Genomic DNA, 12,709 nt, shown 5'->3' on the forward strand with positions numbered 1-12,709 from the left:
GACCTAGTGGTCAGAGCCAAGCAATAATAATTGTACCTTTGACTTCAGTGGGAGCTGGATCAGCCCCTAAATCAGGAGACTGTCTGCTCAAGAACTAGAAGGGCAAGTTGATGGAAAATGATAGGCAGGGTGGGCAATGAACAAAGTGTTGTGCAGATAACCAGGAGGAAGAATGCATAAATAATTAGCTATGCAAGGTGCTAGGCAGAGTTATTGTAAATGAATGAGATTTCTCTGTGTACATTTCACTGATCTATATCTCCTTATTTGCAGGCATTGCACTGCATCTTCTCACATGTGTAGGCAAAACCAAGATTAGCTGAGAAAATTCAGAAAGAGAAGATGGAAACAATCAAAGTCATCTTTCATGTCTGACTACAAACACACTGGAAGTAAAGCCAAGACAAAGTAATAGCAGAAGTCCAAATTTCTCTTCTTGGGCATGCATTTGTTAATAGTTGGCTGTGTTGCTAAGAAACAGCTGAAATGCCCAGAAGATGCTGAAGGAGTAACACTTTACCATTTCCATTAGTGAAGTCTTCTGGAGAACACTGGGTACTTAGGGAATATGCCAGGAGAAAGGGTACATGATCTGCAAAACAACAGAGTACATTTGTAAGCATCTTTTTGGGAGTCAGTACACTCCCTTTTCACTGTTCTCAAAACATCTGCAAGCAACTTCCTCACCTTAATTTCTGGAACTGAAGGTGGTATCTCTGAACATACAGCTCATGAAAGAGACCTCCAGAGAACAGGGAGAGTTATCACTTATACAAATTTCACTCTAAGGAACATTAGATACTGTAGATATAATTCATTATTTGAATAACAGATTTTCCAAGCCCACATTAACGTGTTTTGTACATAAATAGGTCACTCTTATTTGTTGGGTATTTTGTTTGTGTGTTTGTTTTAGGTGAAGGATTTTGCATTCAAAAGGGCTTACGTGATTTTGGAGTCTGTGCCCCATTTTCAAAAATGTCTTAAGGCCCAGATGGAAATCAATGGGGGTTACGTGTCCACACACCTTGCAGCATATGGGCTTTGGGGGTCTACGTTCCCCTGAAAGTCAATTGGACTTAGGCTCCTTAGTCCTTTAGGTGCTTTTATCCCTGGTGTTTGTGACCACATTCAAAGATCAGCTGGGCATCACTGGCACTGAAATGAGGCAGGTATAAATGCCAGCCCTCGGGTTTCTCATTGTCTGATTCACAGGCACAATCAAGTAGTTAGACCTCCCGCTGCTAGTAACTACTTGTACAAATTGGAGATGATTTATAATAAAAAAAAAATCAGATCCATATTATCAGTGATTTTCCTCAAAAACAGTCATTCATTTTTCAGATTAAAATTTGCTTTAACAGCAGTAACCTTAAATTACAACTGAGTTAATTTAAATCTAGCGTATCCTCCAAATATTCTGTTTAATTAAGAGCAGTGAAATGTTAACAGCATGTACCCTAGCTATTGATTTATAACATAGAATGAGCCATTCGTCTCCTTGTGTCCCAGTCTCATTAAATACTTAATACACTAGCTAACATGAAGAGTAACTGTTTGGAGCAGCGATACATGTGATTATTATACATGCTGTTGTAACTCAGATTGCTATGGAGTGGTTAATACTGAGCTAAAATATTGGCAAGGGCCTATGGCAATAATGAATCAATATTGTGTCCCAAAAAGGGAAAATTCTATTAGCAAATCCATATAGTAATAACCATGTTAAGCTTCTTTCTGAAGATACAGTAATTCTGTGAGAAAAGAGTGAGGCAGATTCACTGGTACACACCAGCTGCTCACGCAGCACAAGGCATCAGTAACCCTGCTTAAACTGGCTGGGTAAGTAGCTGAGTTCATGGCTGCTTTGAGTCACTGGAGTGGACCCAAGCAGCTAGAAAGTACCAGCGGAACTGACCCAGTTTAATTTAATTATGTGGGCCCAGCTCCTTCAAGGTATTCAGGCTCCAAACGCCATTGGGAGTTAGGCACCCAAATATCTTTGAGGAGCTGGGCTATGGATACTCTTATTTCAGCCACTAGACATATTTTACCTTACATGAAACAAATCTGGAATGGTAATTGCTATGGCTGACTAGAAGGGCTAGATTAATAGTATGTGACACAAATGTATTTTTGGCTTTAACATACCTGTAATGCAGCCTTAGCCAACGCAATGGGTGGAACTGATTCTGGAGTGGTGCTTTTTACACATTACCACTTTCCCTTAAAAAGGGATACTGGTAAGGTGTTTAAAAATTATGAGTCAAGCCTTGGAAAATCACCAGACTGGCTTAAAAATCATGAGATTAAACGTTGGGTTGGCTTTGCAAGGAGAGGGGAAAAACACTGCGTGCTAATGCAATAGCTGCCATCTTGTCCACCACACCCAGGATTGAACCAAGTCCCCCAGAGACAAAAGCATGAGCTGTTACAGTTTGAGCTAAAAAGGCATGCGTCCTTAGCTGCAGCTTTAACAGACCCATGTCCTCTGGATCGGGGACGTGTATCACACACTCACCATGGGCTTACATCAGCTCTGTGCCAACCAACAGTGATATTTTGCTCTGGGAGCTGATTCTCAGTTCCATTCCAGCTGCTTCACCTACTTTGGCAGCACAAAACTTGCTGCAAAGCTGTCATAACTGCTAACCTGGAATTTCCCTAGCAGCTTTGGAGGGGACGCAGATGCGGTAGTGGCTCTGTGCCTCCCTCCTACCCATTTTGGCCCTTGGTGTAGGAGGTATGGCCAAGCAAGAAGAGGTCTTTGGGGTTTTTTGGGGGGGGCGGTTGGGTGGAGGGAGCTACTGACAAGGTTACATAGTGATGTCATTACTAGAAGAAATGACTTCCAAAGTAAAACAGTGAAAGCCCTTAATTGATTGCAATGATCATGGTGGGACAGATCCTGATTTTGGTTATACCCAGTAAATGAGATCAGGATCCAGCCCAGTTCCTTTGTTATCACAGTATAGAAGAAGTATGGGAATCTCAGATACTGCTGCTTCCACTGTCTCAGGGTGAGTTCACTGAGCTGTAATAATGGAGAGTATCTTTACCACATCCACTGGCACTACAGGGGTAGGATTTGAACGCTCTACTTTTGACATCCTAGGCTTGGAGATTATCGCCACATCAGGAAGCCACCTCATAAACTCAAAGAATCTGTATTACTGTACAAAAACAACAAGGAGTCCGGTGGCACCTTAAAGACTGACAGATTTATTGGACAGAAGCTTTCGTGGGTAAAAAACCCACTTCTTCGGATGCACTGAACTGTGGACACTAGTATTATTATTTATAACTTGTATTACCTCTCACGTCTGGTGATGGAGTTGGGTATTATCGAAGTTTTCTTTTGTTATATTGAGTGAGTAGATCTCATGGGGGAATATTCACTTAAGGCTGCATTCTCAGTGGCTGAATATCCTTCAGTAGAGATGTTAAAATGAGGAATACTATAGCTTTCCTATTTTCTTACTTTGAACTAACTGAGAACAGGCAGCAGTCCCAAGAGAGTGCATGCAAAGACAAGTTTGGATCTTCACGTATGTACAGGGCTAATTCAACAAGGCTCATTTGAAATAAAAAGACAAGCCAGCTTAGTAAGTAACTTGTTACTAGGGTTGGAAAAATACTGCAAAACAATTTCCATTAATATTTGTTTGAATTTTAAACACATTTACACTGGCTGTGTTCACACTCCTGTTGTGTTTGCTTTCCACAAACACTGGTGTAATTGAGAATTAATAGCATAAATGATCAGAGAATGCAAATGTTAAGCATGCACACTCGCAGGGTTTTGTAATGAGTGAACATTAAAATTTACTTTCTGAGAGTGTCTGCAGAAAAGGACCTAGGGGTTACAGTGGACGAGAAACTGTATATGAGTCAACAGTGTGTCCTTGTTGCCAAGAAGGCTAATGGCATTTTGGGCTGTAGAAATAGGGGCATTACCAGCAGATCAAGGGACATGATCATTCCCCTCTATCTGACATTGGTGAGGCCTCATCTGGAGTACTGTGTCCAGTTTTGAGCCCCACAGTATAAGAAGGATGTGGAGAAATTGGAAAGAGTCCAGCAGAGGGCAAGAACAATGATTCGAGGGCTGGAGCACATGACTTATGAGGAGTAGCTGAGGGAACTGGGATTGTTTAGTCTGCAGACGAGAAGAATGAGGTGGGATTTGATAGCTGCTTTCAACTACCTGAAAGGGGGTTCCAAAGAGGATGGATCTAGACTGTTCTCAGTGGTATCAGATGACAGAACAAGGAGTAATGGTCTCAAGTTGCAGTGGGGCAGATTTAGGTTGGATATTAGGAAAAGCTTTTTCACTAGGAGTGTGGTGAAGCACTGGAAGGGGTTGTTAGGCCTGAATAAAGATGTAGCACAAAACCAGTTGTGCCAATCTGACTGAAGTCAAGCATCTAGAGGTTTCTGGGTAATCCCAGAGTGGAAAATACTGAGAAGCAGCATTGTCTCACAAAGCCCTGGGAAACAGTGAGATAAGTGAAGGGGCTGGGACCAGCTGTGTTATGTTGAGAAACACTGTTTAAAGAACTAATAAGAAAAACAAGCATCTCACAGTTCTGACTCTAACTCCTTGGTTTAGTGTTCGGTGTGTTTTAACTCCCTCGCATTCCTAACCTTTGGCGCTTGTTGAGATATTAACAATTTAATGCTGTAGAGACTAGGCATGCGTATATATTAAAAGGTGTCTAATTTCTAGTTGTTAGACAAAGGGGGTGGGTTGCTCAAGTAAATGATTTATGACGTAATAAAACTGTCTATATAGGCTAATACTAAGCTGTAAAAGAAGCTGCTGGTTCTTTTCGGATACAAGCTGTTCTTTACTGATGCGTGCACTTGTCAATAAAGAACTTTTGTTTCGGACCTTGCTGGTGTTGCCTGTCTCTCTGCGGTCAGACAACGAACTTCGCTGTTGGGGTTAGAGTCCCCGACAGGGTTATCTAGGGAGGTGGTGGAATCTCCTTCCTCAGAGGCTTTTAAGGTCAGGCTTGACAAAGCCCTGGCTGGGATGATTTAGTTGGGTTTGGTCCTGCTTTGAGCAGGGAGTTGGACTAGATGACCTCCTGAGGTCCCTTCCAACCCTGATATTCTATGATTCTCTGACATCTGGTTTCATAAATTATGCTCATCTACTCAAGGATAGAAGCTCTATCATATCATATGACTTATGGCCTGCTGGGTGACCTTAGGCAAGTCACTTCGCTGCTCTGTGCCTCAGTTTCCCCAGCTGTAAAATGGGATAATGATACTACTGTCCTTTATAAAGCATGTTAAGCTTTACTGGTGAAAAACACTATAGAACAATTAGGTATTATTATTATTATGAAGCCACTCAGTTTTTGCTCATTTGGCTCAAATGTAATGTTTTGTTGACTAACAAGCTATAGGGTAAACAAAAAGATGTTGAATGTTTTCCTAAGCAATATTCTCAAGTGTGTTTGTTATTGGTTTGCAGGAATTTTGCAAACAGAAATAGAGGCAAAATTCCCTGGCTGTGAATTACTCACTCAGCTCTAATTGTTAAGAGAAGAAATCACATTTGTAAACATTAGCTGCAGAACACTCTGGATGGGGTGTTCATTCCATAGACCTCTACACAAACAGAAGAACTGCATGCAGCCAGCCCCACAAGGAGCATTTTTCTGTTTAACCTCACAGGAGAGCCAGCTCAATATTGCTGGTCAGTGCAAACAGGACCCCAGAGGTAACATGGAGCATGCACGTCTCTCACCAGCTCCCTTCTTTGCCTACTGATGGCATGTGATGCTCAGCTCAACACTTACCTGCAGCTCAGCTCCAAAGCAACCAATGCACCATGGCTACAGGCAAGGAATATGTTCAGATGCTTTTGATTTCCTCCAACCTGGGGGCAGGCTTGTGAGCTACCAACCAATGACCCAGTTCCATAATTCTCCTAATAGTGGTCCCTTTACCATATGCACAGTAGTACTGTTGCCCTAGAATGCATGGTATAGGATAAGGCTCAGCATAAATTCTTATAGCACAGGGGTGGGCAAACTTTTTGGCCCAATGGCCACATCAGAGTGCGAAACTGTATGAAGGGCCGGGTAGGGAAGGCTGTGCCTTCCCAAACAGCCTGGCCCCCACGCCCTATCTGACCCCTCTCACTTTCCCATCCCTTACTGCCCCCCTCATACCCCTCCACCCATCCAACCCCCGTGCTCCCTGTCCCCGGACTACCCCCCAAGACCCCCTGCCCCATATCCAGCCCCCCAGCCCCCTTACCATGCCGCTCAGAGCAGCATGTCTGGAGCTGCGCCTCCCGGAGCCAGACATGCTGCTGCGCTGCCTGGCGTGAGTGCGCAGCCCCGCCACCCAGAGCGCTGCCCGGCAGTGGTGTGGCTGCAGGGGAGGGAGACAGCGGGGGAGGGGCTGGGGGCTAGCCTCCTCAGCCAGGAGCTCAAGGGCCGGGCAGGACAGTCCCGCAGGCCAGATGTGGCCCGTGGGCCGTAGTTTGCCCACCTCTGTTATAGCAGAAGGGATGTAATGTAAGCCACCCCCCTGTGAGTGCAATGAACCTGTGCCCAATGGGCGGCGGGGGGGGGGGGGGGAGGAGAGGGCTCCCTGCCTCCAGAGTATGGAGCTGAATTGTGACAAGGAGCTGGTGGGTTGTGCTGGGGCCAGAGCTGCTTTGGAAAGGCCCAGTCAGCTCCAAGGACCACGCTCTCAGCACATCTAGGCTGATGTGGCTAAATCCCAGCAGGAGGATACGCAACTTTCGGGGGGCGGGGGGCGGGGAGAGGAGGAGCGAGGCGGTACTCTACCAAATCCTAAGCACTTGATGCAGCAGCTTCCTCCACTGCACCCAGGAATCCCCTGCCTCACACCCAGCTCCCTTCCCCCGAGCCAGACCTCACCCCTCTTCCCTGCTCCCTATAAAGTACTGAGCCCTCTCCCATCCCCTCAACTTGGCTTCTCATAAGCCAAGATGGCCACCATTTTCAACTCCCCACGGCTCCAGAACCTGCTTCTGTGACCCCACGGCTCCACCCCACAATGCCCCCAGATCCCCACACCCCCTGTTTCTGTGACAACCTCACCTCCAACCCCCCCACTGCCCCCAGGGCCCCACGGATCCTGCCTCTGTGACACCCCCCTGCCTCCAAACCCCCAGGTCCCCACACCCTGCCTCTGTGACACCCCTGCTTCCAAACCCCAGACCCCCACATCCCTGCCTCTGTGACACCCACACCTCCAACCCCCACACTGCCCACGGGCCCCACTGCCCCAGCCTCTGTGATACCCCTTTGTCTCCAACACCCCCAGGGCCCCACCCATACTTTGCGCCTGTGAACCCCCCGCCTCCAACCTGCACACTCCCCTCAGGGCTCACACCCGCTGCCTCTGTGACACCCTCATCTCCAACGCCCCAGGGCCCCACACCCTTTATCTTTGTAATACCCTCGCCTCCAACCCTCACACTGCCCCACGCCCCCTGCCACTGTTAGACTCTCACCTCCAACCCTCGCCCCCAGGGCCCCACACATCCGGTCTCTGTGACCCCCCCTTCCTTCCTTCAACCCCCCCACTGCCCCCCAGGGCCTCACACACCCTGCCCTCCTCCCCCAACTCTCACAGATCATTCACCTGATTATGTCCGATGAAGTGGGTATTCACTCACGAGAGCTCATGCTCCAATACATCTGTTAGTCTATAAGGTGCCACAGGACTCTGTTGCTTTTTACAGATCCAAACTAACACGGCTCCCCCTCTGATGCTGGTTGCCACAGATCACCCCTGAGGAAACCTGCATCAACCAATCCCTTATGTGAAGTCTCCCCATCTGCCCTCTGCTGGTCTGTTAATGTTCAGCGAATAGCTCACCCCAGTCAGGGGACCAGGGCCTCTCCCTTCCCTCCTCATCCACCCCCATGGGAAGGCCATTCTCTGCACCTACCTCCTTTGTCTCCTGGGCTGCTGTTGCCAACTGGATTTTACTCCTCCTGGTCTCGGTGATGCCAGTACCAATCACCGGGCAATACCACCACCATCTGCCTCTCCTGATGTGTTACCAAGCCTGGAGCTCCTGCATTTGACATCCCTCAGCTTGGCTCCCTCCAGAGGTGGTGGAATGAGGGGCAGTACTGAGCACAAAATAGGACCCTTAGGTGCCTTGTTCTCAAATTCCAAATTTGCTGGACAGCCCCTTGAGACATGGGACTATCCTGGAAAAAAGCAGGATGTTTTGCAGTGCTGCCAGCCATTGTGAGTTTTTCTGAATCTTGTGAAATTTGGTGTTATTCTTAAAGCCCCAGCTCCTGGAGTCAAGTGATTATGTGTGACTCTCAGCTTTGATTTAAAATAAAAAAATATATTTCTAGGCCTTATGATTGAGGAAATGGGCTAATAAACCTGACTCCAAAAAGTCTCAATAACCAGCAGGCAATTACAAAAGAAACCATCATGTATTATTTAAAAAAAAAAATAACTCATGATTTTAAAGGCAGTCTTGTGATTTCGGGGGACCTAACTAATGATTTTTGAATTTGTGGGGACGGCAATACTGTCACTTTAAATCAAACTGGGAATATGTCCTTCAGAGCCAAAATATTTTTTGCTTTTAATTCCAGAATTTCATCCTCATGGGGAAGACGATGATACTTCACCAACATTTAGAGAGTCCAGGCTTGATCCTCTGCTTTCCTGAACCATGTAGAGTCATTTACACACATGCAAAGTGATGCAAAATGCATATAAAAAGTGCTATAGTGGGAACATACCTATAACTTTACACTTTTCATGATTTTAAGTATCTCTGTTATGTCCCCTCTCACCATCCAGCTAATCTAAGCAGTATTAATGTCTCCAATTTCTCCTCATCTGGAAGTGCTTCCCTGCCTCTAATCACTTTTGCTGGTTTCTGTTTTTGGAGGTGATGAGATCAGAACATACTGCAGTCAGCAAGCAGAGGGTCAACTATCAATTTGTATCATTTCAGTTTTTATTCTACATCTTCCAGATTTACATCAAATATTATAAAAACAAACCATTTGATAAATATGCACATAAATATATGATAGATGCAATAAATAACTTAAATACAAATCAGATTTGTTTAAATAAGGATCGCATCAGATGGCTTAACATGATGTCAGCCAGTGAAACAAAAATAGATTCTCGGAATCTGTGTAATACAGCAACACCTTCCATGCATCAAAATTATTGCATTTTCCAGCATCTTTCTAAGACACTAATGAAATACTCCCTAGTCTGTAAATCAAGGAAACAGGGTGAAAAAACTAGTCCTTTAAATTAAAATAAATAACGGCAACACTTAACATACTATTGGCAAATAGTTTTGTGTAGCAATAAACCAACACAATAAATAATATTATCCTCCAGGGCCAATTTTTAATCACCCTGAAATCACTGGCCAATCTCCCATTGATCTCAGGGGAAACAGGCCCTACACTTTAGCTGCAGTTAAGGAATTGGCCTGGAACCAGTGGTGAGTTGGAGTTCAGAGGTTCAGGTTGTTAAAATTAGACCTCCGACCTCCGTGGAGAACCCGGTTGTTAAAGGGCAGGAAAGGGGCAAAGAACTCCGGGGCCCTCCCATCCTCGGACCATCCATCTCTCCAGCTGGGAGGCTGGCTGAGGCCGAGGCCCCCCCCCCCCCCCCCCCCAGCAGCAGCCAGGCCGGCCGCCGCACCAGCTGGCAGCCAGCTGCTGAGCTCTGAGTCGTCCTGCTGCACTTTTTGAATGGCCCAGCAAGTTGTGTGTTGGGGGTGCTGCTAGGGGGTTGGGGGAGGGAGAGGGAGGAGGGGGGGGGCGGCAATTGGCCCAGGCCCTGCAGGGGCCTCTGGCCCTATGACGATCTCTCCCTGGCCCCTCCCCCACTCCGCCCCTTAAATCAGAACTTTTTATAGGGAACCGGTTGTTAAAATTTTGGCAGCTCATCACTGCCTGGAACCAATCAGCTACTGGCAATTGGAGTCGGAGAGGTCTGTTGAATCTTTTGTTCAGAGATCATGGGTGATGGGTATCCATGGTAAAATACCAAGGTGGAAAGAGCATCACGCCTGGTTAAAATACAATGTCCTGTAGGAAGGATTCAGGGTTCCCATTCGCTGGGATCTGCAGTGTCTGATTAGATGCATGAGGTGAGACAGAGTAAAGACCTGGCGTTTAGGTGCAGGACTCCATGTAGGCTGCACACTTCAAGTCTTCGTTCAGCAGTCGGAAGAGATAGAGAACCACAGATGCTTCCAGGCACCCTGGAGTTTCCTGGGACAGGAGAGAGGGAGTGAACGCATTTGTAACAGAGAATGGCTGGTTAGCAATGGGCCAGTGAAAGCTACCGTGGGCCTGAGGGAGGCGGGAGGTGCAAATAAATAGGGATCACAGAGCATGCAGAAAAAGGGTGAACAGAGCAGTGTCTACAGGGACATCTAGGAAAGATATTCTGAATTAACTGTGTGAATTTGAAATGGGTTAGTTAAATGACATTAAATCCCCATGTAAACACCCTCATTCAAAATTAAAGTGGTCTTAATTTGGTTACTTTACGTCACTTCCAGAAATCACTTTAACTCTGAATAACGGCATCAATACAGGGATTTAGTGCAGTTTAACTAATCCACTTCAAACTCACATCTCTAGTTAATGCAGATTAATTTTCCTGGATGTCTCTGTGTAGACAAGACCTTACAAAAACTCCAGCCTAAGGAAATACTCATTTACATGGTGCTCTAATGTGCTGTAATTCTAAGTATATAAGAACATGTGCTGTAGTCTATTACATTAACCAGTGAGTTTGATCTGGGGTAATAGTAAATTTGAAGGGTATTATCTTTGGCGATATGTGATTCCTAGGAAGGCCTAGGATTGGCAGATCTGTATGAATGAATTATCTCTGGGTCTCTTTTCCCATTGCCCAGCCCAGCATCTACACCTCTTCAAAGCAAATAGCAAGTTGGTGTAAAGCTCTGCCAACAGTGTGAGGGAGGGCGGATTTCAGATTCAGCAGCATTTTGCACAAATATAAATAATTGCACCAGGTATAAGGTGCAAAGCAATGGAGGATCAGACGCCACGTGAAACTCTGCTATTTGCATCCTATGGAAGGACCCAAACTAGGCCACAAGATAACGCCTGTTTTCTGGATGCCTGGTCTGTTATAGTCTCCAGCAGATGTAATGACCCTTTCTGCTGTGAGAGATTTACCAGCTTTCTGAACTAATTCAGCCTCAAGACACCTAGACTGCAGAAAGCCCGGGACAATATGCAGGGCACCATCCTGCACTGGCCCCATGGGACGGGAATGGAGCTGATGATCCTGTACAGATTTGTTCCCACTAACATGTGATGAAAGTTCATCTTGTGTGTTTGCCAAATGTACTCACCATCTTCTTGGCTGCGTGGAATTTTTGGAGCCAGCTAGTCAGCGCCCCGGAGCGTTGATGGTTGTCAGGCTGATGTCTGGTCTGAAAAGAAAATCAATACATGAAGCAGAGTAGAGCACATGAGTAGAGATTTCAGGAACAGTGTCTGAGCCTCCTTCCTCTTGGTACAAGCCCAAGGCACAAATTGGTTTGATTGAGTTTATCTTGTTCTTTAGATGTGTGGATTCCATGTTAACCTGCTGTGTTCTATTAATAATACCAAGCATTTGTATGGTATTTTTCAACTTCAGAAGTGCTTGAAGCATTAACTAAGGGCTTTACTGAGCCCTGTGGCAATGGCCCTGTGTAGGGGGAGGTATGCCTTGTGCTGCCCAGAAGAGCTCTGGGAGGAACTCCACCTAATAGAAACAGAACATGCCCTGGAGCTGAGCAGGAGTACAGCATACTCCCCCAGTGTATGCAGCCACCCATGGGTCTGCCTTCTCCCGGCTCCTCCCTACCTCCACTGTGATGTTCTGGGAGGCACATGAAAACAACAGTAGCTGTGCTACAGAGAGCACAGTGTCTGCAGTGATACCAAACTACAGCCCAGGAGCCAAACGTGGGGACATACCCACTTGCACAGTAGCAGAGCAGCCGGGCATCATCTCTCCCTAACTAGTTAATCTAGTTAATTAGATTATGTATATGAGCAAGGCCCACAGCAGCTATGTAATCCGGACACTTTCATTGTTATACAGGGGGGTGAAAACCAAAGTCCACAATTACTGGAACAAGGATTACTAGATCCTGGATCCACTTAAGAAATTAGTGCTGTTGGGAGTTCAATAGACAGCTCCCAGCCCCACTGTGGCAAGAGACATTTGCAATCCGACACTCACGCAGCTCTTCAAGTCCTCTCTGATGTGCCTCAGGATTTGTAATGGCCTCCCGAGCAGCTCGGACAGACTGGGATCCCCAATGTTCTCCAGCACGTCAATAACGAGGTGCAGCTCCTCCTTTACCAGGATCACTCTGTCGTGCACCTAGGGAGAGAATGTGCAGGTAAAACAGTGTGTCCAGGGGAGTGGCAGACACGGAGATAAGGAATGTCTGTGTTCGCAGCAGGTAGGAGTGGGTTACTTAAGGAGACTTTCCAAAGCCATGGCCAATGCGGAGAGACCTAAGACGCAGGGGAGGTGTGAATCCACTCTACACACAGAGCCTGCTAGTCATGAACCTTTGGACTCTGTTACTTATACCTTCCCTCCTTGGAATCCAACAACACTTTGTGCTTCAGATCCATCTCAAACTTTTTTTATGTTACAAAAGTCT

General features: G+C 46.2%; 2 protein-coding genes and 2 long non-coding RNA genes across 6 annotated transcripts in view; 1 reads left to right on the forward strand and 3 right to left on the reverse strand.

Moving 5' to 3' along the window:
* The window catches only part of LOC120374865, a 24,768-nt gene extending 23,899 nt beyond the window's left edge, over window positions 1–869 (forward strand). Inside the window, exon 3 of the long non-coding RNA XR_005586296.1 lies at window positions 274–869. This is a non-coding gene — a long non-coding RNA (uncharacterized LOC120374865). The remainder of the gene's footprint in view (window positions 1–273) is intronic.
* LOC120374860 (interferon lambda-3-like) overlaps window positions 1–7,974 on the reverse strand; it is a 16,472-nt gene extending 8,498 nt beyond the window's left edge. For 2 of the 3 annotated variants that reach the window (XM_039495228.1, XM_039495224.1), the window contains exons 1-2: window positions 5,814–5,913; window positions 521–592 (exon numbers count right to left, since the gene is read on the reverse strand). The gene's annotated coding sequence lies outside the window, so the exon portion shown is untranslated. Of the gene's footprint in view, window positions 1–520; window positions 593–5,813; window positions 5,914–7,948 lie in introns of those variants that run through there. The other variant, XM_039495225.1, reaches the window with a different exon arrangement.
* The window catches only part of LOC120374858 (interferon lambda-3-like), a 36,501-nt gene that overhangs the window by 21,580 nt on the left and 2,212 nt on the right, over window positions 1–12,709 (reverse strand). The gene's annotated exons all lie outside the window — the stretch shown is intronic.
* Window positions 10,134–12,475, reverse strand: LOC120374864. The gene is made up of 3 exons (XR_005586294.1): window positions 12,277–12,475; window positions 11,396–11,476; window positions 10,134–10,277 (listed from the first exon to the last, which is right to left on the reverse strand). It is a non-coding gene; the product is annotated as an uncharacterized LOC120374864 (long non-coding RNA).

The sequence above is a fragment of the Mauremys reevesii genome, linkage group 11 (genome assembly GCF_016161935.1).
Source record: "Mauremys reevesii isolate NIE-2019 linkage group 11, ASM1616193v1, whole genome shotgun sequence".
Classification (NCBI taxonomy): domain Eukaryota; kingdom Metazoa; phylum Chordata; order Testudines; family Geoemydidae; genus Mauremys; species Mauremys reevesii.